This window comes from Lissotriton helveticus, chromosome 1_1 (genome assembly GCF_964261635.1).
Source record: "Lissotriton helveticus chromosome 1_1, aLisHel1.1, whole genome shotgun sequence".
NCBI classification, from domain to species: Eukaryota; Metazoa; Chordata; class Amphibia; order Caudata; family Salamandridae; genus Lissotriton; species Lissotriton helveticus.
In genome coordinates, this window is record NC_136057.1 from 101,494,522 (window position 1) to 101,509,040 (window position 14,519).

The 14,519-nt window shown below is 47.7% G+C and overlaps 1 protein-coding gene across 2 annotated transcripts in view; it reads right to left on the reverse strand.

The window, feature by feature from the left end:
- Positions 1–14,519, reverse strand: part of LOC144758859 (uncharacterized) — a 128,106-nt gene that overhangs the window by 100,288 nt on the left and 13,299 nt on the right. Inside the window, exon 1 of one of the 2 annotated variants that reach the window (XM_078646463.1) lies at positions 4,936–5,018. The exons of the other annotated variant lie outside the window; for it this stretch is intronic. The gene's annotated coding sequence lies outside the window, so the exon portion shown is untranslated. Of the gene's footprint in view, positions 1–4,935; positions 5,019–14,519 lie in introns of those variants that run through there. 2 annotated transcript variants of the gene reach the window in all.

Consider the following 14,519-nt stretch of genomic DNA (forward strand, 5'->3'; position numbering starts at 1 on the left):
CTCCAGTGACTCACATCTGAAGGAGCTCCAGTGACTGACCGCACCTGAAGGAGCTCCAGTGACTCACATCTGAAGGAGCTCCAGTGACTTGCCGCACCTGAGGGAGCTCCAGTGACTCTCCACACCTGAAGGAGCTCCACTGACTCACCACACTTGAAGAAGCTCCACTGACTCACATTTGAAGGAGCTCCACTGACTCACCACACGTGAAGCAGCTCCACTGACTCACATCTGACGGAGTTCCACTGACTCACCACACCTGAAGGATCTCCACTGACTCCCCACACCTAAAGGAGCTCTACTGACTCACCACATCTGAAGGAGCTCCACTGACTCACCAGACCTGAAGCAGCTCCAGTGACTCACCACACCTAAAGGAGATCCACTGACTCACATCTGAAGGAGCTTCAGTGACTGACCGCACCTGAAGGAGCTCCAGTGACTCACATCTGAAGGAGCTCCAGTGACTGGCCGCACCTGAGGGAGCTCCAGTGACTCTCCACACCTGAAGGAGCTCCACCGACTCACCACACCTGAAGGAGCTCCACTGACTCATCACACCTGAAGGAGCTCCACTGACTGACACCTGAAGGAGCTTCACCTACTCACCACACCTGAAGCATCTCCACTGACTCACATCTGAAGGAGCTCCATTGACTCACAACATCTGAAGGAGCTCCACTGACTCCCCACACCCGAAGCAGCTCCACTGACTCACCACACCTGAAGGAGCTCCACTGACTCACACCTGAGGCAGCTCCACTGACTCACCAGACCTGAAGGAGCTCCACTGACTCACCACACCTAAGGAGCTGCCCTGACTCACCACACCTGAAGCAGCTCCACTGACTCACCACACCTGAAGGAGCTCCACTGACTCACATTTGAAGGAGCTCCACTGACTCACCGCACCTGAAGCAGCTCCACTGACTCACATCTGATGGAGCTCCACTGACTCACCACACCTGAAGGAGCTTCTCTGACTCACCACACCTGAAGCAGCTCCACTGACTCACCACACCTGAAGGAGCTCCACTGACTCACACCTGAAGCAGCTCTACTGACTCACCAGACCTGAAGGAGCTCCACTGACTCACCACACCTAACGGAGCTGCACTGACTCACCACATCTGAAGGAGCTCCACTGACTCACCAGACCTGAAGGAGCTCCAGTGACTCACCACACCTGAAGGAGATCCACCGACTCACCAGACCTAAAGGAGCTCCAGTGACTCACATCTGAAGGAGCTCCAGTGACTGACCACACCTGAAGGATCTCCAGTGACTCACATCTGAAGGAGCTCCAGTGACTGCCCGCACCTGAGGGAGCTCCAGTGACTCTCCACACCTGAAGGAGCTCCACTGACTCACCACACCTGAAGGAGCTCCACTGACTCATCACACCTGAAGGAGCTCCACTGACTCACACCTGAACCAGCTCCACTGACTCACCAGACCTGAAGGAGCTCCACTGACCCACCACACCTGAAGCCAGTGACTCACCACACCTGAAGGAGCTCCACAGACTCACCACACCTGAAGGATCTCCACTTACTCCCCACACCTAAAGGAGCTCCACTGACTCACCAGACCTGAAGGAGCTCCACTGACTCACCACACCTGAAGGATCTCCACTGACTCATCACACCTGAAGGAGCTCCACTGACTCACACCTGAAGCAGCTCCACTGACTCACCACACCTGAAGGAGCTCCACTGACCCACCACACCTGAAGCCAGTGACTCACCACACCTGAAGGAGCTCCACTGACTCACCACACCTGAAGGATCTCCACTTACTCCCCACACCTTAAGGAGCTCCACTGACTCACACCTGAAGCAGCTCCACTGACTCTCCAGACCTGAAGGGGCTCCACTGACCCACCACACCTGAAGTAGCTCCACTGACTCACCACACCTGAAGGAGCTCCACTGACTCTCCACACCTGAAGGAGCTCCAGTGACTCACCACACCTGAAGGAGCTCCACTGACTCTCCAGACCTGAAGGAGCTCCACTGACCCACCACACATGAAGGAGCTCCAGTGACTCACCACACCTGAAGGAGCTCCACTGACTCACACCTGAAGCAGCTCCACAGACTCACCACATGAAGGAGATCCACTGACTCCCTACACCTAAAGGAGCTTCACTGACTCACCATTCACAAACTATCATGATTCAAACTCCTCACCCACACTTTCAAGGCGCTACACAACACTTGCCCAGCAAACCTCAACAATTGAGTCTGCTTTCACAAACCTTCCAGAGACCTCAGTCCATCCGCACTCCTACTTGCAGACATACCACGCATACAAAAGACCAGATCCAGCAGACAAGCCTTCTCGTAAATTGCTCCTAAAGCGTGAAACGACCCGTCACTGCACATAAGAGCCTCCTCCTCACTTCTTGAATTCACAAGAGGCTGAAGACCTGGCTTTTGGAGTAGTCCCACAAGGACCCAGGCTCGACTAGACTCACCCCTGCCCAGCTCCAGGCTAGCTTCCTGGATGATAGTGCGCTCTATAAATCAGCGAAACATAACATAAAACGCATACGTTTGCTACTACAACAAATAGGTCATATAATATATATATTAGTGGTTTGATTTAGATATATATTAAGTTTAAGTAGGTGTTCAACAGAATTCATATGCTAGTTTGTGAATTTTACATCACAATCACGTCATTACAGCAAAGTGAAAGTAAAACAAGCCGATGGGCTCACGTTACTTTCACTGCATCAGTGCTTGAGAGGAAGAGAGAAGGTGCATATGAAAATAAAATACCAGTATTTGTAAAGTGCACAGCTACCTCCAAAGTGGTGTCCCGGCGCTGGGGCCATCGGGAAGATTAAGCGAGCTACTGCCCAGAGTCACATGGTGCTGGGCTGACCTGCCGCCGGCACCAGGGATCGAACCATGAACCCCGCAGTCCAGAGTCAGGCACCCTGGCCGCTGCACCACACCTCTTCCTCCTCCCTGCTGAACACTGATTGCTTCAGGAGAGGTGTAGTTGGAAAGTAGAGAAGCTCCCCTTTCCACTGATACCTCTGACCAGTGGACCCCTCCTTGGGATCGCCACAGGAGAGCGACACCCAAGCAGGGATACATCGACTAGGCCCCAGGGACATTGGGAGCGGCCCATTAAGCACGACATTGTGCTCCCCTCCGATCCCCAAATATCTTGATATTTCTGCCCCATGGGGAGCAGATGGGGCGATTACCCCCGATCTTTCCCCTAATGGGGGGGGTCAGATAGCCCACTGGACACCAGGAGGAGGGAAAGAAAATTTGGGACGGTGGAAGCTCCCGATGGGCATGACCATGCCCCTAACTTAAACAAGCATTGGCATAGTCAAAAGGTCTCACTTTTGGGACCGTATAAGTATTTAGTTATCCAGCACAATATCGTTGGTGCAACAACATTAACTGTTGCATGGCTAAACACTTATAAGGTCCCAAAGCCGAGAACTATTGGCTATGCCAATGATTGTAGTCAGTGTGTTGTGCTGCTGATACGTGATGGTGGTGAGACCTATTAGCAAGGTTTTGCAGCCATGCTGTACAGCGGGCTGGATGCTTTGCAGTCTGCCTTTTGTTAAAAGTGCATGTTGGATGCATCATGGTCTTATAGGAGCCAGGCTGCACACCAGCCACCCTACTATGCAGTAAAGCTGCATACCATTGCCAAAGTTGTCAATGCCATGCTGTACAGCAGGAACAAAAGTCAAGGACAGAGCCGATAGTCTCAAAGGCGAGACCTATTGGCTTTGCTAATAATGCTTATATATAGTTAATTTCCTCAAACATTTTGGAGGAGATTTATAAAAAGTAAAGGATGAAATAGCCATGATTAGAATGCAGCGCATTCAGAAATACATTACATGCTTCACAACAGAGCAGTTAAATATCCTGAGCATTTAACAACGGGGCAGTGTTCAGGTGGGTACAGGAAAGCAAGATTGTTCTGAACGAAAGAGAATCCAGTCAAGCAGACACTGTAAAACAAATTATCTCTAAGGCAAACTGAAATCCTCAGGTTCTAGTTCAAGGTATACTAAAAGGTGAAATAGCAGTTTCTATTGTGCCGTTCGATGTAAAGTTACGAATGAGTTCTTTCTACTCTTAAAGTGGCAATAGATGCCGCGACTCAGTTGAATAAGAGTTCGCCCAGCTACGGGATTTTAACAAGCAATCATGATTGCTTAAGTAACCTGCAGAAGCCATGAGTTAGAGCTACCAATCAGGAAGCGGTGTGTGGCAGTGAGCAGATAACAGAAATCGACACCATGTTGCAACATGACAGGACAACACTGCAGCCAGAGAAAAAAAAACAAGTAATCACAAATCTATAACCAAAAGAACAAGCCCGCGAGTGGTGCACGTGAGCATCCCACCTCTCTTTCCTTCATCAAGGCTGAAACTATCCCATAAAAGACAATAAACATCACCCCGTATTAAAACATATACAATGAGATTACAAACTTACATGTAAAAGCACAAACTACACTTTGGGGTCTCTATGTATCTCATAGAGATCACATCCTAAATCACAAGTGATTGGCACATAATACACCACACACTAAGTACACTCTAGGTCGTTTACCAATCAGCAACGCGAAGGTTACATGTTTCTTCAAAATTCTATAGAAGGTACTTCAACTGATATAAGGATATTAAAAATATATAACATTACATACAACATACTAATTCACCATACAATGGTGTACAGTTCACAACTAAATTCAAATGTAGACAATGAGAGAGTAAAACATGAGGGCAACCTGATTGGGAAGAATTCACTTTTTTAGAAAGACCATTACACACAACTAAATTGTCTGTAGTAAAGAGAGTAAGGGGGAAGTCCAAGGCACTGGGGTAGAATTATAGCACTATAGATCATATAAAGATATTGTAGTTAATAGGCAGTTCTCACCTTATCATGTAGTGTAGCGTATTCACAATATTTATATTATGTGATTGGTGGCAGTCATCATATCACAGGGTGTTATTCATCCCGTCCATAGATGGTATAAGTGGCCCAAATCACGTCCCTGCTCAGGACCTATACAAGAAAGAGACCTGTGGTTCAGTCATGTGAAAACACCCCATGTTGCAAGTGTGATGGAGAAAAGGAACTGGCAAACGGACTATCATTCGAATAGTCATACCCCATCTTCTGACTACTTATAAATACCGAATCAATCAATCAATCAATCAGAGTACTTGTAGAGCGCGCTACTTACCCGTGAGGGTCTCAAGGCGCTGAGGGAAGGGGGTGCTGCTACTGCTCGAAGAGCCAGGTCTTGAGGAATCTTCTGAAGGCGAGTAGTTCTTGGGTCTGTCGTATGTGGGTAGGGAGGGTGTTCCAGGTCTTGGCGGCGAGGTAGGAGAAGGATCTGCCGCCGGAGGTCATTCGTTGGATGCGGGGGACAGTGCGAGGGAGAGGCTGGCGGAGCGGAGCTGGCGGGTGGGGGTGTAGAAGCTGTGTCTGCTGTTCAGGTAGGCTGGTCCGGCGTTGTGGAGTGCTTTGTGTGCATGGGTGAGGAGCTTGAAGGTGATCCTTTTGTCGACGGGGAGCCAGTGTAGATCTCTCAGGTGGGGGGTGATGTGGATGCGGCGGGGGACGTTGACGATCAGTCGGGCGGAGGCGTTTTGGAAACACGTAAAGTAGGATAAAGAGTCCACAAGACAACAGCCCATATTACCATGGTCTCCTGCATGGCTATGAAATTTACTAAATGATCTGAATATTAAATTAAAGTATTAAGCTGCAACATCATCTCAACCCCGTCATGATGGTACGCGGTTAAGTTCCCCCTTAACACCAGTATGCAAAATCAACCTACCTTACACATAGTAAAGCGGATGGTACCAATTCCTTAAAGCGTCAGATCACTATTAAAGATAATAAATTCTGGAATATTCCATTAAGGCCATTGTAACCATCTGTTCAAAAACCCAAAGCTCTCACCAGCTGCCAGTATTCTTTTTTTTTCAGAACTAGATTTTATTGACATTTCAGATATGATTGCAAAACATCCACAGCACTCCGAACACCGGAGGGGCTGTGAGCATATAATCAAGAAGCACAGTATAGCAATCAGTACAATAAGCAGGATAAGACAGTGATATTAAACTACCCGGACCCCACCAACCCCGTAAAACCGCCCCCTCCCGGCTCCCACCCTAGCCCCGTTCACGATGGTCACCCGGATCTAAGCAAATCAGTCTATAGAGTGATGGTAATACACTCTCACCCTCACCCCGGTACACAGGACAACTGGTCTACTGTTGCATCCTGCCGCGGCGGCGGCTCCAGCCACAGCCCCCTGTATTCCGCCCACCTCTTCCAAATTTTATAGTGTTTTCTGGGACAACCACGGGCCTCAAACACTGGACGTTCCAGCCCCATACAATAATCCATGCCCCATTTCCATACCTCAATCGGGGGAGCCCTAGGGTCTTTCCAGGCGCGGGCCACATCTCTCTTGGCCACTGTAAGGCCTAGGAGCAACAGGTGCCTTTTATATATGCTGCCGCCCACCTGCTCCAAGACATGCAGGAGGCCCAGCTGTGACGTACGTGGGAGTTGCCAACCCAGAACCTCATCCAAACAGTCCCATATACGCCTCCAATATCTCTCCATTGCCCCACAGGTCCACACAGTATGATGGAACGTGCCTACCTCTCTGCCACACCTCAGACAATTGGCGGAGGCAATCAATCCGGCCCGCCACAGCCTCTCTCTCGTGTAATAAGCCCAATGTAGGTATTTAAATTGGATAAAGCGCAGCCGTACGGCCACAGCTGCCTCCCTCGGAGCCGCAAGAGCCTCCCTCCACCCTTCTTCGTCAATTTCACCGACATCCCTCTCCCATTTGGACCGCAGGTTGTCTAGGGAGGATGAACAATGGGTAACAAGTGATTGGTAGATGCAGGATATTTTCTTTTCCGTCAAGTCTCCCATAAACAGTTTAGCTTCTAGCGGACTAAATTCCGGCAGGGAGTCTAACCCCTCCAAGGCGGGGGAGATAGCGTGGCGGAACTGCAGGTATTTGAAGAACTGGGTACGTGGCATATCGTACTCATCCCTCAGTTCCTGAAAGGATTTAAGGGTTGTGCCCCCTCATGACATGCCCCAGCGCCGAGATCCCTATCGAGTCCCAGCCGCGAAACCCCTGCAAGGCCGACAAGCCCGGCAGGCGGCCGTTCTGCCACAGCGGGGTCTCCCTAGTCAGCCTATTCCACCATCCCATACGACTAAGTGCTCGACGCCAAACCTGGAAGACAACCTGCGTAACCACCGGGAGCCTCTTCCTCTTCCCCGTACAGCAACGTGTGAAAAGTATCGGGTTCCATTAAATACCTCTCCAGAGCATACGCCGGATCGCCCCGATCCCCCTACCACCATTCGTTGAGTATCAATAGATGGGACGCTTGGTAGTAGGAGAGGATGTCCGAAGATGCCAGGCCACCGCAGTACGTAGAGAGGAAACAGGTGCGAAGGGCCACACAAACCGCCCCCCCAGCCCAGAGAAAGCGGCCCAGTGCCGAGTCAACTTGGCGAAACCATTGTGGCGAGATAGGATATGGATGATTCTGCAGTTGATATAGCAGACGAGGGAGAGCGACCATCTTAAAGATGGCCGACCGGCTGTTGTAAATAAAACAGCGGTATTATTAAGCATTAGCCGAAGCCATAAAGCATTAGTCCAAATATCTAGTATACGGATTCCATTTTGTATTTCGAGTCTGCCATTTTTCATGTCCTGCATTGCTATGTGCTCAATGTTCTGATTGTCCTACCTCTCTGCCAGTTACACTGTGGATTCTACCTAGCAATAGTTATTATTAGTCCTTCTTGAGAGTGTAGCGCGTGCTCAGCAGAAGTAACAGCTGTTCCTTATTAGCATAGCCCTCCCATGTTCTAGAAATACTGTTAGCTCCACCCACTGATATGTTTAGAAATGTCCTTACGTGGTTGTAACCTCTGTCTAAACTGTAAACTGAACCCCTTCCACTGTGTATAAAAGGGACCATGTGCTTGTATTCAGTGTGCTACTCTGTACAATGCTGTAGAAGTGTTGTGGATGTTGTATCACCACCTTTAAAGGTTTATTAAACTATGCTTTTGTATTTCCAGTTTCCTTGCCAACTTCATTTGTAAGTCTAAGGACTTTGTACACAGAAGGGCGAACCCTTTCGGTACCTTTGGGCCTTGCTGAGGTCTGAACACATCAATTGGCGCCCGTCACGTGGGGCTCATCGGCGACTCGTAGGCTCGAAGGACTGGTCGTGATGAAGGAATGGAACTCTGCCGGGGAAGTGATCACTGCCAGCTGCATTTTTTGTCCTGGCATCCTGAGGTATTTCTTCCTTCCTTCCGATCTGACCATCTGGGTGGCGCCGGTCCTCGACTGAGACCTCTTCTGTCGGTTTGCTGTGGATAAGCTGTTTGAGCAAATTGTGGAACTTGGCAGGTGGAATCTGGACGCTCGTGCTTGGTAAGGACCATTGTATGGTAATTACTGTGAGTGTTTATGGTAGCCAGTGATTAGCAAGGCAGTTTTAGGATACGCTTGCTGTGGCTTATGGATATGGATATGGGGATGTTTGGATGATCGATCATATTATGATTATGAAAATGGGTATATATGCGTTGCAACACATATAGGTAGGTAATGTGGAGATTTTTCTCCAACATATGGTTGTGAGCAGCGCAACGATTAAGCGCTATTTTTTTTTCTGCATAATATTGCGTTTTTCGCACTATTTCTAGCATGCCTACTTTTAGCGCACTACATAAGTGGTGCTGCTGTGGAAACCGGTTAAGTCTTGAAGAAACGCAGCCGGCTCCCCCAGAAGGGACGCCGAATAGGGATATGTACATCAAGTTTGGTCTTTCTCCGATAATGTACAGCACATTATGGAGGAAGTATACCAAGAAGGATCTTGAGTTGAGATGGCCTTTGTATGGTTCGTTTGATTTGCGCAAAATTGAGTATGTGGAACAATGCCTGTGTAAGCGCCGAGCGAGACAAGACATGTTTGAGAGTGTGCGAATGTGGGTGAAAGAAGTACGTGAGCGTGAGAAACGTGAACATGCGCTGATTGAGAAAGAGCAGAGGAAGAATGTGCGTGAGAAGGCGCAAGAAATGAGACAACGTGAACAAAAAGAAGCGGAAGAGAAACGGGAAAAAGAACGTAGATTGCAGATATCTGGCCAATATCCTATTCAACGGCCTCTTTATCCTGTCCTTAATAATTCTGATGATGACTTTTCATTACTAGATCGTTCTCCGCCTCCGTATGCTGGCCCGTCTGCTCCAAAAGGGGAAGATGAGGATTCTGGATCACTTAAAGATAAGGTAGACACACGGTCTAAGTTAACATCTGATCGTATGGCGGAGCTCCGACAAATTTCTTATCATATTCTGAAGGGTAAAACTCCTCTTGCTGAAATATTGTTGTCTCTTGAACAATGGCCGGATAGGGAAAAATGTATTTTCCTGAAACCTTTTCTGATGAAGTAGTCGGGGCTTTTCAAAAATATTCTCCTGTTCTTGAACCTGATGACATAGTACAAGATAAGAAAGAATTGCGTAAAGGTCTCTTTTCTCCTTCTCAGGCAGCTGATGCAGTTCGACGGTTATTCGCATTGCGGGATGAGACGTCTCGGTTATGAGAAGAAAAACGACAAGAGACGGCGGACGACAAAGAGACGGGTTTGAGTGGCGACGGGAAACAATCACCTATCTCTTCTTAAGATAAGGTCGAGATTGTGCATGTTAAACCTATGCGAGAGGCAGCGCCTTTGTATGTTCCTCCTAAAGGAGCGGGTACTTGTTCAGATAAAAATTCAGCTGATGCCGAGGATATTTTATCTATAATTGGGTATATACTCCTTGGAATAGAGCGGATGTTATGGCCTTAAAGAAAGCGTTACCTGACCCACGGAAAAATCCTGCTGCCTTTTATGAGGAAGTTGAGGGGGCTTTGAATTCTTGTACTATGACATTAGCTGACATTGATTTATTCTTTGGTCTTATATTACCCCCTGACATGTGGAGATCAGTACGTAAAATTGACGATTTAGTGACGTTTAAAGCTAAATGGGAAGACATTGAGGAGGAGGACAGAGCTAGGAAACTGCGCAGAAACCACCCCAGCTCATTCTAGGCCTCCCTGCTGCCATTTTGATTAAATTGAAGACGATTATCCCCCCTAAAAAGATTGACTGGACTATGTTAGCATCTTGCAAGCAAAAGACGGATGAATCAGTTTCTGACTTCTTTACGCGATTTGAAGAAACTTTTCATGATTTTAGTGGTCAGTCTCTGACGGATGACACGGGTCGACATCTGTTTGTAGATAAATATGTCTCGAATTTATTACCGGGAGTAGCAGCTCGGTTGAAAGCGAGTGAAAGCTCCTGGACGACTTCGACTCCGGCATCTCTCCTGACAATGGCTCAGTATTAATAGCGTCAGGAATTAGAAGCAAAAAGTAATGAAGATAAGAAATCTAAGGATTTGAAAACAAAAGTTATGCTAGCACAAGTGTATGGACCACCCCAGAGAGTAAATGATAGAAGGGGTCGGGGTTTTTATGATTCTACATATAACCGCACAGATTTGGCTAAAGATCAATGTGCATATTGTAAGCAACAAGGCCACTGGGCCAATGAGTGTCCTTTAGCGCGAGAACACAGGGCTATGGGACGGGGTAGAGGTTTTGGGAGAAATCGTGGGGGTTTCTCTGGAGCACGAGGTAACCTAAATGACAGGGCTAGATTTGAATCCAAGGAGCAACAACAAGGAGGGTCTAATACTTTTGATAGACGAAATCAGTACCAGATGTCTGACTATGTGCACCCCGAAAGTCATGATTCCCAATATGCATAGGATTGCGTAGGATGGGGTGTGGAATCAGTTGAAGTGCCAGTAGATCAGAGGGGTCCTTATGTTACAGCACATGTTTTGGGTTCTACTGATCAGTTTCTGGTTGATACAGGGGCTACTCGTAGCGCTTTGTCTAAACAATTGGTTCCGAGGTCTCCCCTGTCTGGCTTAACGATTACATCTGTAGGGTTCGATGGAACACCTTCTCTTAGCCCATTATCCCAACCCCTTGCATTTCATGTTGATAAATTTACAGCACCATGTCCATTCTTGCTTTCCTCAAATACGCCTGACAACATTGTGGGTCTAGATATGTTGAAACATTTTCGAGCCACAATCCGCTGCTCCCCTGAAGGAGTACGCGTGATTTTAAATGACAATTACCCTGCAAAAGAGAGAGTGTGTATGGTCGCTGAAAGTACTGCATTAGCCTCTTTACCTCACACGTTGTGGGCTACTTCAGACACTGATGTGGGACAGATGGTCATTCCTCCGGTTCACATTAGTGTGAAGGAGGGAGCTGTGTTGCCACGCCTGCCTCAATATAGGATTTCACAGGAGGGTGAGGAGGCGCTCATACAGATTGTGCAGGATCTCATCCAAGTGGGGGTGGTGGAAGAAGTCCCATACAATGTTTGTAACAGTCCTATTCTACCAATCTTGAAGAAAGACACTGATACTAGGGTATATCGATTCATTATTGATTTGAGGGAGGTGAACAAGATAGTGGTGCCCCAATATCCTGTTGTTTCTGACATTACGACACTCCTTACTTTGGTCCCACCAACAGCGACAACGTTCTCGGTTGTCGACCTGAAGAACGCCTTCTTTTCGATCCCTATTCACCCTGATAGCCGTTATGTTTTCGGCTTCACTTTGAATAATCGATCGTATAGATTTTGTAGAATTCCACAGGGCTATACTGAGAGCCCTAGTATCTACAGTCAGGCATTGAAAAGACAGTTGGATTCCTTTGTCTTGCTTGAGGGGGTAGTGCTTATTCAATATGTCGATGATATTTTGTTGGCTGCTGACACCCCTGAGCAATGTGAGACTTGTACGTTGTCCTTGCTTTCCTTTTTGGCTTCCCACAATCATAAGGTATCTAAGAAGAAATTGCAATTCTGTAGACCTAAGGTGACCTACCTAGGCCACCTTTTGTCTAAGGAGGGGCGTGCACTTACATCAGATCGTATCCAAGCCATCCTGGACACACCAACATCTTCTACACAGAAAGATGTTCGAGCATTTTTGGGTCTTACGTCCTTTTGTAGGCAGTGGATACTGGGGTTTTCACACATAGTCAAACCACTGTTAGCGCTGTTGACAAAATATACTCCAATTCCCCTTCCTTGGACAGATGAATGTGAAAATGCTTTCCAACAGTTACGTCAGGCCCTTTGTTCAGCACCAGTGTTGGGCACTCCTGATTACACGAAAATTTTCACATTATATGTACACGAGAGAGATGGATGTGCGTCATCTGTGTTAGTACAGATGCACGGGGACAGGCAGCGTCCGTGTGCATACTTCTCGGCATTGCTCGATCCTGTTGCTCGGGCATTGCCGGGGTGTTTTCGTTCGGTCGCAGCGACAGCTGTGTCAATACGTCAGAGTGAGGGAATAGTGTTATCTCACAAGCTGTTAGTGTTGGTTGCCCATGCTGTTGACGCCCTTTTGAATCAAACAAAGACGCAGCATTTAACAAGTGCCCGTCTGACCGGATATGAACTAACGTTGCTGGCTCCCCAAATCACATTGAGGAGATGTGCTACGTTAAATCCAGCAACATTGTTACCATTCCCGACGACTCAGCCTGAGGCACAGGAAGCACATGATTGTATTTTTGTGACTGAGGAACAGACAAAGGGTCGTATCGATCTCCAGGATACGCCTTTCTCAGATGTAGATGGAGAATTATGGGTGGATGGCTCCTGCCTGAAGCTACCGGATGGTACGACTTCGGCAGCATATGCCATCACTACTTTGTATACTATCGTGGAAACAGCACGCATACCACAGAAATCAGCCCAGGCAGCGGAGCTGATAGCATTGACACGAGCATGTGAGCTTAGTACAGAGTTGTGTGTGAATATTTATACAGATAGCCGCTATGCTTTCGGAGTAGCGCACGACTTTGGCCTGCTCTGTAAAGAAAGAGGTTTTCTGACGTCACACGGAGCACAAATTATGTATGGAGAATTGGTGCACAATCTTTTGACTGCTTTGACATTTCCTAAAAAGATAGCTATAGTGAAATGCAGTGCACATAAGAAGGTTACCGACAAAGTAGGGCAAGGAAATGCTTTTGTTGATCAAGTAGCACGAGAAACTGCAATGAGACCTGACTCCACTTCAATGTATGTTGTGAAGTCACAAGCAGAACGATGGCATGATGCTAGGAAAGAAGTGATGGAAATACAGAGAGTTGCTTCCGATAAAGAACGAGAGCAATGGTCTGAAAATGGAGAACTGGATGATGAAGGTTGTTGGCGCAACAAACAAATGGATAGGTGGAAGTTGCCCACAGCTTTTGTCCAACCTATGGTTCAAATGGCACATGGGCTAGCACATGTTGGAGCTTCAGCGATTGTGAAATTGCTTGCGCAAGTTTGGGAGCATCCAGAGATTGCTAGCACGGCCAAGAGAGTGGTACAGACCTGTATGATCTGTCTTAAATACAACCCAGGGAAAGGAACACGGACTCCAGCAGGAGGATTTGAAATACCTACTGCACCTTTTGAAGTCCTGCAAATGGACTATATCCAACTCGAACGCTGTAATAATTTAAAGTATGTCTTGGTGGTGGTGTGTGCTTTCAGTAAATGGATTGAAGCCTACCCTACTAAGGACAATACTGCAATGACTACAGCTAAGGTGCTACTGAAGGAGTTCTTCCCTAGGTATGGTGTTTGTAGACTGCTATGGAGTGATAACGGGCCTCATTTTATAGCAGACGTTATCAAGTATGTTCTGAAAGGTCTGGGGATAAAGCAGAAGTTCCATGCAGTGTTCCATCCACAGTCGGCTGGCTTGGTGGAACGGTACAATGGAACACTGAAGCTTAAACTAGCAAAGATCCAGGCTTCCACTTCTCTGACTTGGCCAGACGCTTTGCCTTTGGCATTGTTGTCAATAAGATCAGTACCACACTCCCGGACCGGCCTTACACCGTATGAAGTGGTGTTTGGTCGTCCCATGAATATTTGGGGAGTGCCCAAACCAAGTTCCGTATATGATGTACCTTGTGTATTGATGAATGACTATCTGGCACAATTAACTGATAACTTGGTTTCTATTCATCAACAGGTTCGAGAAGCACTCCCTGACCGGTCCACAGGCGAGGGTCATAGTCTCCGACCCGGTGACTTCGTCCTCTTCAAGGCGTTCGAGAGGACGAGTGGCCTGGAGCCCCGATGGTGCGGTCCCGAGCAAGTTCTGCTCGCAACAAGAACGGCTGTCCGAGTGACCAACAGGAAAAACTGGATTCACTCTCTTCACTGTCGCAGAGTGCAACCCGGATTGGTGGAGCCTGCCGTGTTGACTGACCATCGAGAAATCCTGACTACAGAGAAAGGCCCTGCTGTGGTACCTGATGAGCAAGAGGAGTTCTTCC